The sequence below is a fragment of the Bubalus bubalis genome, chromosome 11 (assembly GCF_019923935.1).
Source record: "Bubalus bubalis isolate 160015118507 breed Murrah chromosome 11, NDDB_SH_1, whole genome shotgun sequence".
Lineage (NCBI taxonomy): Eukaryota > Metazoa > Chordata > Mammalia > Artiodactyla > Bovidae > Bubalus > Bubalus bubalis.
Genome location: NC_059167.1, coordinates 82,298,035 through 82,306,481, shown reverse-complemented (window position 1 = coordinate 82,306,481; position 8,447 = coordinate 82,298,035). Strand labels below are relative to the sequence as shown.

The window sequence follows — 8,447 nt, the reverse complement described above, 5'->3', positions numbered from 1 at the left end:
GAGGGTGACCCGGAGGGCAGACGTGAAGACTGGCCAGAAAAAGCTGAACCTGCAGAGAGACGGGGGTCTGGCCAGCTGCTTCTATAGCTGCTTGGCAAGTGTGTACACCTGCTGTGTTTGTGTACATGTGTATGCATATACATGAGCCCTGCCCAGCGGCTACACTTTTTCAGAGGGGGCTGATGGATGGGCGGGAGGGGTCTGCGGTTTCGCTGTGGACCTGGCTCTTGTGGGTGAGGCACGACTGTCATCGTGACGCTCCTACTCCCACCTGTCACTCTCAGTGACCATCACTGGAAAGGCACTATGTCCCCAACTAGTGGCTGGTCTTCTTCCCCTCAGGTGACAATCTCCCATCCATGGCTGGCTCTGAGTCTCTTGTCTGCTGTGCCTCTGCTGGAGGGGGTTACTCGGAAGAGTGGGGTCCTGCTTCCCCCCCACCCCAGGGTCTTTTCTGCAAGGTTAATAAGCCAGCATTTGCTGGGCAAGAGGGTACATGGGTAAATTCACATACTGTGCACCTCCTCAAGCTTCTGTTCCCAAGACAATTTATCTAAATAAGGATCCTGTGTGGAATACAGTTCTCTAAGAACAAAACTGTTTTCCACTTCAACAAAGAACCAGAATAAAAGATGAGCTAAGTGTGGCCTTGGGAAGAGTCCATAAAAATATCACGTGTGCATCTTCTAATGCTTCTTTTGGCCTAGTGGCATTAATTGGCTTATGATTTTTGCTTGGGACATCAATGACAAACATCTACTCCACAACTAAGCAATTCAAGTACTTGCCTTCTAGGCCAGTGGTTTTCAAACCTGATTTTAAAATTACTGGAGCTCCATTATTACAAAATCTACACTAAGAGTTCTGTGGTTGAAATTTGGTTGGGAAGTCCAGAAGCCTGCCTGCCTGTGATCGCTCTCTCAGACCCCTTTTTGAAGCTCATCATTTCCTCCAAGTTACCTCCAAGGAGGCTCTGACTTACTGGGAGTATGTCTGAACACCACTGTCTGTCTTCAAGATGAGTTGGATTGAGTCTTGATGCTGAACTGATCCAGGTTCAGATAAATTCCAAGTGATACAGTGATGGCAATGAAGATCTTAGAAGACTGAACATCTCTCAGCTCACCTGCTGTGCTCCTGGCTGGTGGCCTGCAGATTAAGATCTTCCACACTGTTACCGTGTGCATCACGGAGCCAGCACAGACTTCTCCTCTCTCAGTTTATCACTTTTATCACCCCGTGTTTTTTTTCCCTCCAGTAAAATCCAGTCCTGAGGTAGAACTATGGGGAGCATTCAGATCCAAGAGACTAATTTCCCTTCAGTGTAGAGATTGTGTGGGTCTAAATAATTTGCTAATTCAACAGACATTTATGGAGTCTGTACTGCAAGGCACTGTCCAGGCACTGAGGATTCCACCATGGGGAAAGGAAGGACACAATCCCTGTTTCCATGGCAGTCACAGTTGAGTGGGGACCAGACAATTGCCTTGAAGAATATATAACTGCATATTCCTTTTGTGCTCTGAAGGAAGAAAATGGTTCTAGGAGAGAAGATGGCAATGGGTGGTGGTGCCGGTGGGGCCGGTGACAACGGCCGTGATTCAGGCACGATGGTGATGAGGAGGACAGTGGGTGGGAGGAGCTACAGTGTTGGTAACGATGGTGGTGAATGGCTGTAGTCGTGATGTCAATAAGGACCACAGTGGTAATGTCCATGACGGTGGTGGTGGTAGAGTTGATGTCAAAACTGGTGTAGTAGTGGAGGCAGAGGTGGCAATATAAGTTTGGGTGATGATGGTGGGGGTGTTGGTGATAATGGTGGTCGTTAGCTATATTGCTGTTATCAGTGGTGGGGAGTGGGGGGTGGCAGAAAGTGTGATTAATTGATGACAGCGGAGGTGGCTGTAGGGATGATTTGATTCTGGCAGTGGAAGAGATGAAGATGTCAGGGTGGTGGAGGTAGTGCTGGCTTTCATTCAGTCAGCAAAAACGGTCTACAATGGCCATTTCTGTACTGATACTGGTGATGGGATTGGTGGTAATGGCAGTCATGGTGGAGATGAAAACAGGGACAAATTCGTTCTGGAAAGACTAGTGTCTACATACTTCCAGTGAGCAAGACCTAAATATAATGTTTTAAAAGAGCGATAGTGGTCATGAGCATAGAGATAAAGTAAATGGAAGCACCCCGGCCCTATCCAAGCTTTCTAAAACTTGGTCCTGAGCCTCAGGTGAAAGCGTGGACTGGCTATATCCATTCTATGATCTCATCCCACCCCTCCTCCTTTCATTCTTGTTCTAAGCCTCTTTCCTGGAGGTTATTCATTTTCCCTTCTCCAGCAAACCTGAGCAACCCTAAAACCAGGAAAATGGTTCTCTATCCAGCTAAGGCTTCACAGAGGTGGCATGTGTAAACTCAAGTTCGCTGGGCCCCAGAGTCTATATTTTTGACTCAGAGAGGGATAAAGGAAATGGGTGGTGGCCAGCAGAGCCCAGTCCTGTGCTGAAGCCCAGACCTTTGCCTGGAGGGTAAGGGCTCTACCTGCTGCAGAGGAGAGGACATCACTGGTGGGTGGGGCCTCCGCTACCCAGGACTCAATTGCACCGATGTGACCGGGCTTGAAGATGTAACACTAGCTTCTCGAGGGGACATAGGAGGAAGAAAGAGAATGAACAGGAATTTAAGGAAAGAAAAAGAGAAGTGCTAGAACACTGGGGGAGGCAGTGAAATAGGAGGGAATGTAAGGTTTCTTTTTCAACTAGCAATCATCCTAGTGACCATCAACAGACACATTAGTGTTGGCAGAGCATGGCAAAGTGACAAATGGCACTTGTGCGCTGAGTCTTGAGGCTGATGCTTCTCACGGATGTGCTTCCCAGGCCACCGCCCCATCCCAGCCACAATACACATGTGTGCACAGACACACATGCACACACACACACACTCTACACACCCACACTGCGGCCCCGGGGTATCCCTGGTGGTTTTCTTGTTCAACCTGATCGAGATATAACTAAGTTGGAAATGTCTTTTTCGTCCACCTTTCAGAAGAAGGATGTTCAGGTCCATTTAGACTAAAGGAACTCTACTCCTCCTCCCTACTGCACGTGCCACCTCCCCTCCATGCACGCACACGTACACACTGCAATCCATCACCGAGTTCCGCCAGCTTTACACCTACTTAGACCAGTTACTCAGTTCTGTCACTGCTGGGGAGGGAATATGGCTTGACCATGCCCAGACCCTCCTCCCTCTGGGTGGACTCGGGCCAGGGTCTGCAGGAACAACGCTCGTGAACTCTGGGACCTGAGCTGCATCCTGGTAGGTGGCAGGGGCTGCCCCAGCTCTGGTGCTCCTGCTACTGTCACCCCCAACCCCAATGAGAAGCCTCAGGCCCCAGAGGGTGGAGCTGAAGTGCCCACCCCAAAGGGCAAGGGCACAAGTCTTCCCTAATCCCACTTTCCCACTAACCGCTTAGGGGCCTAAAACCCAAGGGAGAGGGGACTGTGGCCGTAAGGAGTGGCTGGAGCTCCGGGAGGTCAGGAAGGAGACCACAATAATCACAGCAGCACTTACTGAGCAACTGCTCTGTCCCAAGCCCAGCTCAGGTGGTAATGAATCTGCCTGCAATGCAGGAGACCTGGGTTTGATCCCTAGGTCAGCAAGATCCCCTGGAGAAGGGAATGGCTATCCACTCCAGGATTCTGGCCTGGAGAATTTCACAAGAAGCGTGGTGGGCTACAGTCCATGGGGTTGCAAAGAGTCAGACTCCACTAAGCGACTGACACTTTCACTTTTCTTTCAAGCCCCATGCTACATCACAGGCTTCCTCTCCCATAATCCTCAAATTCAGAAGACAGATGCCAGCATCACACCTTTTTTTACTGGTGAGGAGCCCAAGGCACTGGACTGCACAGCCAGTGATGGCAAAGTCAGAATGTGAGCACTGACAGCAAACCCCATAGCCCACGCTGCTACCCTTGGTCCCCGAGTTCACATCTTCACCTGCCCACAGTCTCTCTCGAGGTCTGCCATCTCGCCGGAGGCACACATCTGCCTGGTGTTCTGTCTGGTCCTCTGTGGGCAGACCTCCATCTCACAGGCCCCTGGCAACTGAGGACCCACAGGTGGGCCGGGATGTGGAGGGGTGTGCAAAGGCCCCATTCTACTTCCCTCATCCTGCCCTGTGCAGGACAGGCCTGTTAGGAGCCCAGCAAGTTTGGGGAAGACCAAATGACAGCCATGTCTACTACAACTTGGTCTGAAATAATGCTCAGGCTGCTCTGGACATTCCTTCTCTAGAATGGGTCTGGGGGCAGGGAATGGGGACGTGGGGTGGGAGAGGAGAGGGGGCTGGGCTGGGGCTCTGGGGTTACAGGGAGACCACTGCACAGGGCTGAGGGTAAGGAGCCAAGAGGGGCTACCTGCCGGGTGGGGAAACAGTGACAACTAAGCCTGGGTGGGTGGGATGAGCTGGATGCAGGAGTCTGGGAGAGGAGTGGGGAGGAGAGCTGCACTGAAGAAGCCCCCCACTCCATCCTGGCCCCTGCAGACCCCTCTCTGGACCAGCCACAGGCAGAGTGATGAGATTGAGGGAGCCGAGACTGGGCAAGGCCAAGGTGGAGACAGGAGTTTCCAGCCGCTGCCAAGTGCTATCCTGCCGCATGAGGGCCATCAGCCACGTGGTCGGGGGGAGGCAGGGGAAGGGATTTATTTCTGAGGCCTCCAACAGAAGCACTAGCATCCAAATGGTCCTGCCAGACCCTGCGGCTAAGTAAGCCTATAGTGAGAGAAAGATTAGCAGCAACTGGAAATGAGGGAGGTGGGTCTTGGGAGGCTGTGGGGGGCAGGGGGGAGGGTGGGAGGATAGAGCCAGAGGCAGTAGCTTTTAATCTTGGCTGCACATTAAAGTTACCAGGGAGCTTTTATTAACAACCCGTACCCAGGGCCCACTGATGAAATCAGAATCTCAGGGGGCAGTGCCAGGGCACTAGTATTTTTAAAAAGCTCCTCAGTTAACTCCAGTATGCAGTCAGGAGAACCCCTGCACTCAGAGCAGACAGTGGATGGAGTGAGTTTAGAGGCTTAATGCCTTCCACACAGGATGGGGGAGGGACATTCCCAAGGTCACACAGTGAAGGGATCATAGCGGGGGAGGACAGGAGTGGCTGTGTAGGCCACTATTCTGAACTGATACTAAGAACCAGAGCTTGTCTCTGCAGCCAACCCCCCCACCATCGGTTCCACCCTGGACACACCAAAGGCTCCAGTTGCCCTCTCCCCACTGGCTTTTAACGACTTTCCCAACTCCCCCACCCTCAGAACCGTGCATCTGAATGACTCTAGAATTAGGCATTTCAAGTTCTTTTCTGAACCAGCACATAAAAGAACGGGGAATTAATAAGTGCCCGCATCTCAAAGGCCTGAGCCTCACCTGCAGTGATATGCAAATGGCACCTAAACACCCACGGTGCTGTGCTTAGAAGCTGAGAGCAAATAGGATGCAAATATATGCAATCATTATGCAAACAAGGGCAGTCCCAGATTAATGGCCTTGATCCCTCATCCAAACAGCAGCTGTCTCTTTAGGTATAGCCATGGCTGACACAGTGGGCTGAGCTGTCTCCTGTCAGAGGCATCCTGTGGAAGGGTCAAGAGGAAGGATTGTTCTGACACCCACTTGCTGGCGGTCTTCTCTGAGAAATCTGGGAGCCAGTATCTGTCGGGCAGGAGGCTGTTCCCTGCCAGGGTTCCTTACCCAGGTCCCTGGTGCAATGCCAGTCATTCTCTCTGGGGGAAAGAGTAGTGTTGGCAGGGGTGGTGGAGGTGGTGGAGGTGATGGGAGAGATGATGGTGGACGTGGCAGGGCTGGGGATGGCTGAGAAGATGACGCGGGGCGGGGAGGGTGAAGCTCCTGGAACGGTGACGATGACAGGTGAAGATGGGCCTGGAGGAGATGGTGGCCATGGCGCTAGTGACGGTAAATGTGACGGAGATGACGGTAAAAGTGACGGAGGTGACGGTAAAAGTGACGGAGGTGACGGTAAATGTGACTGCTGCTGCCGCTAAGTCGCTTCAGTCGTGTCCGACTCTGTGCGACCCCATAGATGGCAGCCCACCAGGCTCCCCCGTCCCTGGGATTCTCCAGGCAAGAACACTGGAGTGGGTTGCCATTTCCTTCTCCAATGCATGAAAGTGAAAAGTGAAAGTGAAGTCGCTCAGTCGTGTCCGACTCGCAGCGACCCCATGGACTACAGCCCACCAGCCTCCTCCATCCATGGGATTTTCCAGGCAAGAGTACTGGAGTGGGGTGCCACTGCCTTCTCCGAAATGTGACAGAGGTGATGGTGAACGTGACCGAGGTGACGGTGGCGGTGGCGCTGGTGATGGTAACTACGGGGGTGATATGGGATGTGATGCTATGGGTGACATGGGGATGCTAGAGGTAATGTTGACAATGGTTGTGGCAGAAAGGATGGAGATGAGGGGAGACTGATGGAAGTCAGGAGGAGGAGGACAGTGCGATGCTGCAGGCAATGGCAGGTGATGGCAGTGCGTGCAGAGGCTGGGGGTGCAGGTAAGAGGCAGGGGGAGAGGTGAGCGTGGTGAAGGTCACTGTCATGAGCAGCACGAGGTGAGAGCAACGCCGAAGTGGCACAGAAGTGTCGAGGCGGAACTGGGGAAGATGAGTTCTCAAAACTCCTAAGTTCAGTAGAGGAGGATGTTAGCCTGTCAGAACAAAGGCAGGAGGAAGGAGGGAAGGAATCTTTAGAAGACACCCAAGGTCTGCTGTGATGGGGAGAGAAGGGGCGAGGCTCCCAAGTACAGACCCAGAAAAAACTCAGCGACAACTCCTGACTTCTCTCTCCTCAGCAATGACGCAGCTCCAATACTCGGTCCCGCTCACTGACAGGAGCAGGCCTGAGGGCTGCAAGCGACCAGTGAGGTGACCCACAGCTGGGTCTCAGTTTCTCCCTCTGAGAAATGGGAGGAAATGTGAAAACCAAATCAATGGGTGGGTTTTTCTCTCTTCCACAGGGACCCTGTGGCTGACTACAGAGCATGTGCAGCAGAATGAAGCTGCCTTGGTGAGGGGAAGGGAAGCCGTGGGGACTTATCACACGCAGTTGGGGCTTGGGAGACTGACACGTTCTTCTCAGGAGAACTCAGAAACAGCCTGGTGTTACTCCTACCCCAGGGCCCATGTCCCCTCCACTTCTCCATCAGCCTCCCCTCATTTAGGCCACCACAATGACAGTCTCCAGAGCTGTCTGCCCTATTTCCTTCCTGGGAGGCCACACCCTAAGCAGGTTGCAGGGTAAACTGGTTTAGTCCGTGAACTCTGGAGTCAGACTCCAGACAACTGTTGTGTGGCCCTCTGGACAACACACATAATTTCTTTGCATCTCTGTTTTCTCACCTATAAATTAGCAACAAAAAGACCTACTTTACAGACTGTACCACAAATGGCTATAAATGTGTTTAGTCCAGTAAATGTCAACTCAAAGAACTGGCAGCTATTGGGCAGATACTGCAGGCTTCAGGTGCACCATGATCATTTACGCCCAGCAGTGGCCACAGACTGGAAAAGGTCAATCCTCAGCCCAATTCCCAAGAAGGGCAGTACCAAAGAATGCTTAAACCACTGGACTATTGCACTCATCTCCCATGCTAGTAAGGTCACGCTCAAAATCCTGCATGCTGGGCTGCAGCATTACGTGAACCAAGAACTTCCAGATGTCCAAGCTGGGTTTAGAAAAGGCAGAGGAACCAAGGTCAAATTGCCAACATTCGCTGGATCACAGAAAAAGTGAGAGAATGCCAGAAAAACATCTACCTCTGTTTTACTGGCTATGTTAAAGCCTCTGACTGTGTGGATCATAAACTGTAGAAAATTCTTAAAGATATGGGAATTCTAGACCACCTTACCTGCCTCCTGAGAAAGCTGGATGTGAGTCAAGCAGCAACAGTTAGAACCTTGTATGGAACAATTGACTGGTTCAGGACTGATAAAGGAATACGACTAGGCTGTTTATTGTCACCCTGTTTATTTAATTTATATGCCAAGCACATCATGAGCAATGTCGAGCTGGATGAGTTACAAGCTAGAATCAACATTACCAGGAGAAATATCAACCTCAGATATGCAGATGATACCACTCTAACGGCAGAAAGCAAAGAGAAACTAAAGAACCTCTTGATGGGGGTGAAACAGGAGAGTGAAAAAGCTGGCTTAAAGCTATTTTAAAAAAAAAAAAAAAAACACGATCATGGCATCCAGCCCCATTGCTTCATGGCACGTAGAAGGGGAAAAGGTGGAAGCAGTGACATATCCTCTACTTGAGCTCTGAAACCACTGAGGATGGCGACTGCAGCCATGAAATTAGATGACTGCTTCTTGGCAGGAAAGCTATGACAAACCTAGGCAGTGTATTAAAAAGCAAAG

The 8,447-nt window shown here is 51.3% G+C and overlaps 1 long non-coding RNA gene across 1 annotated transcript in view; it reads right to left on the bottom strand.

The window, feature by feature from the left end:
* The window catches only part of LOC123328174, a 30,572-nt gene that overhangs the window by 2,952 nt on the left and 19,173 nt on the right, over positions 1-8,447 (bottom strand). The window lies entirely within an intron of this gene.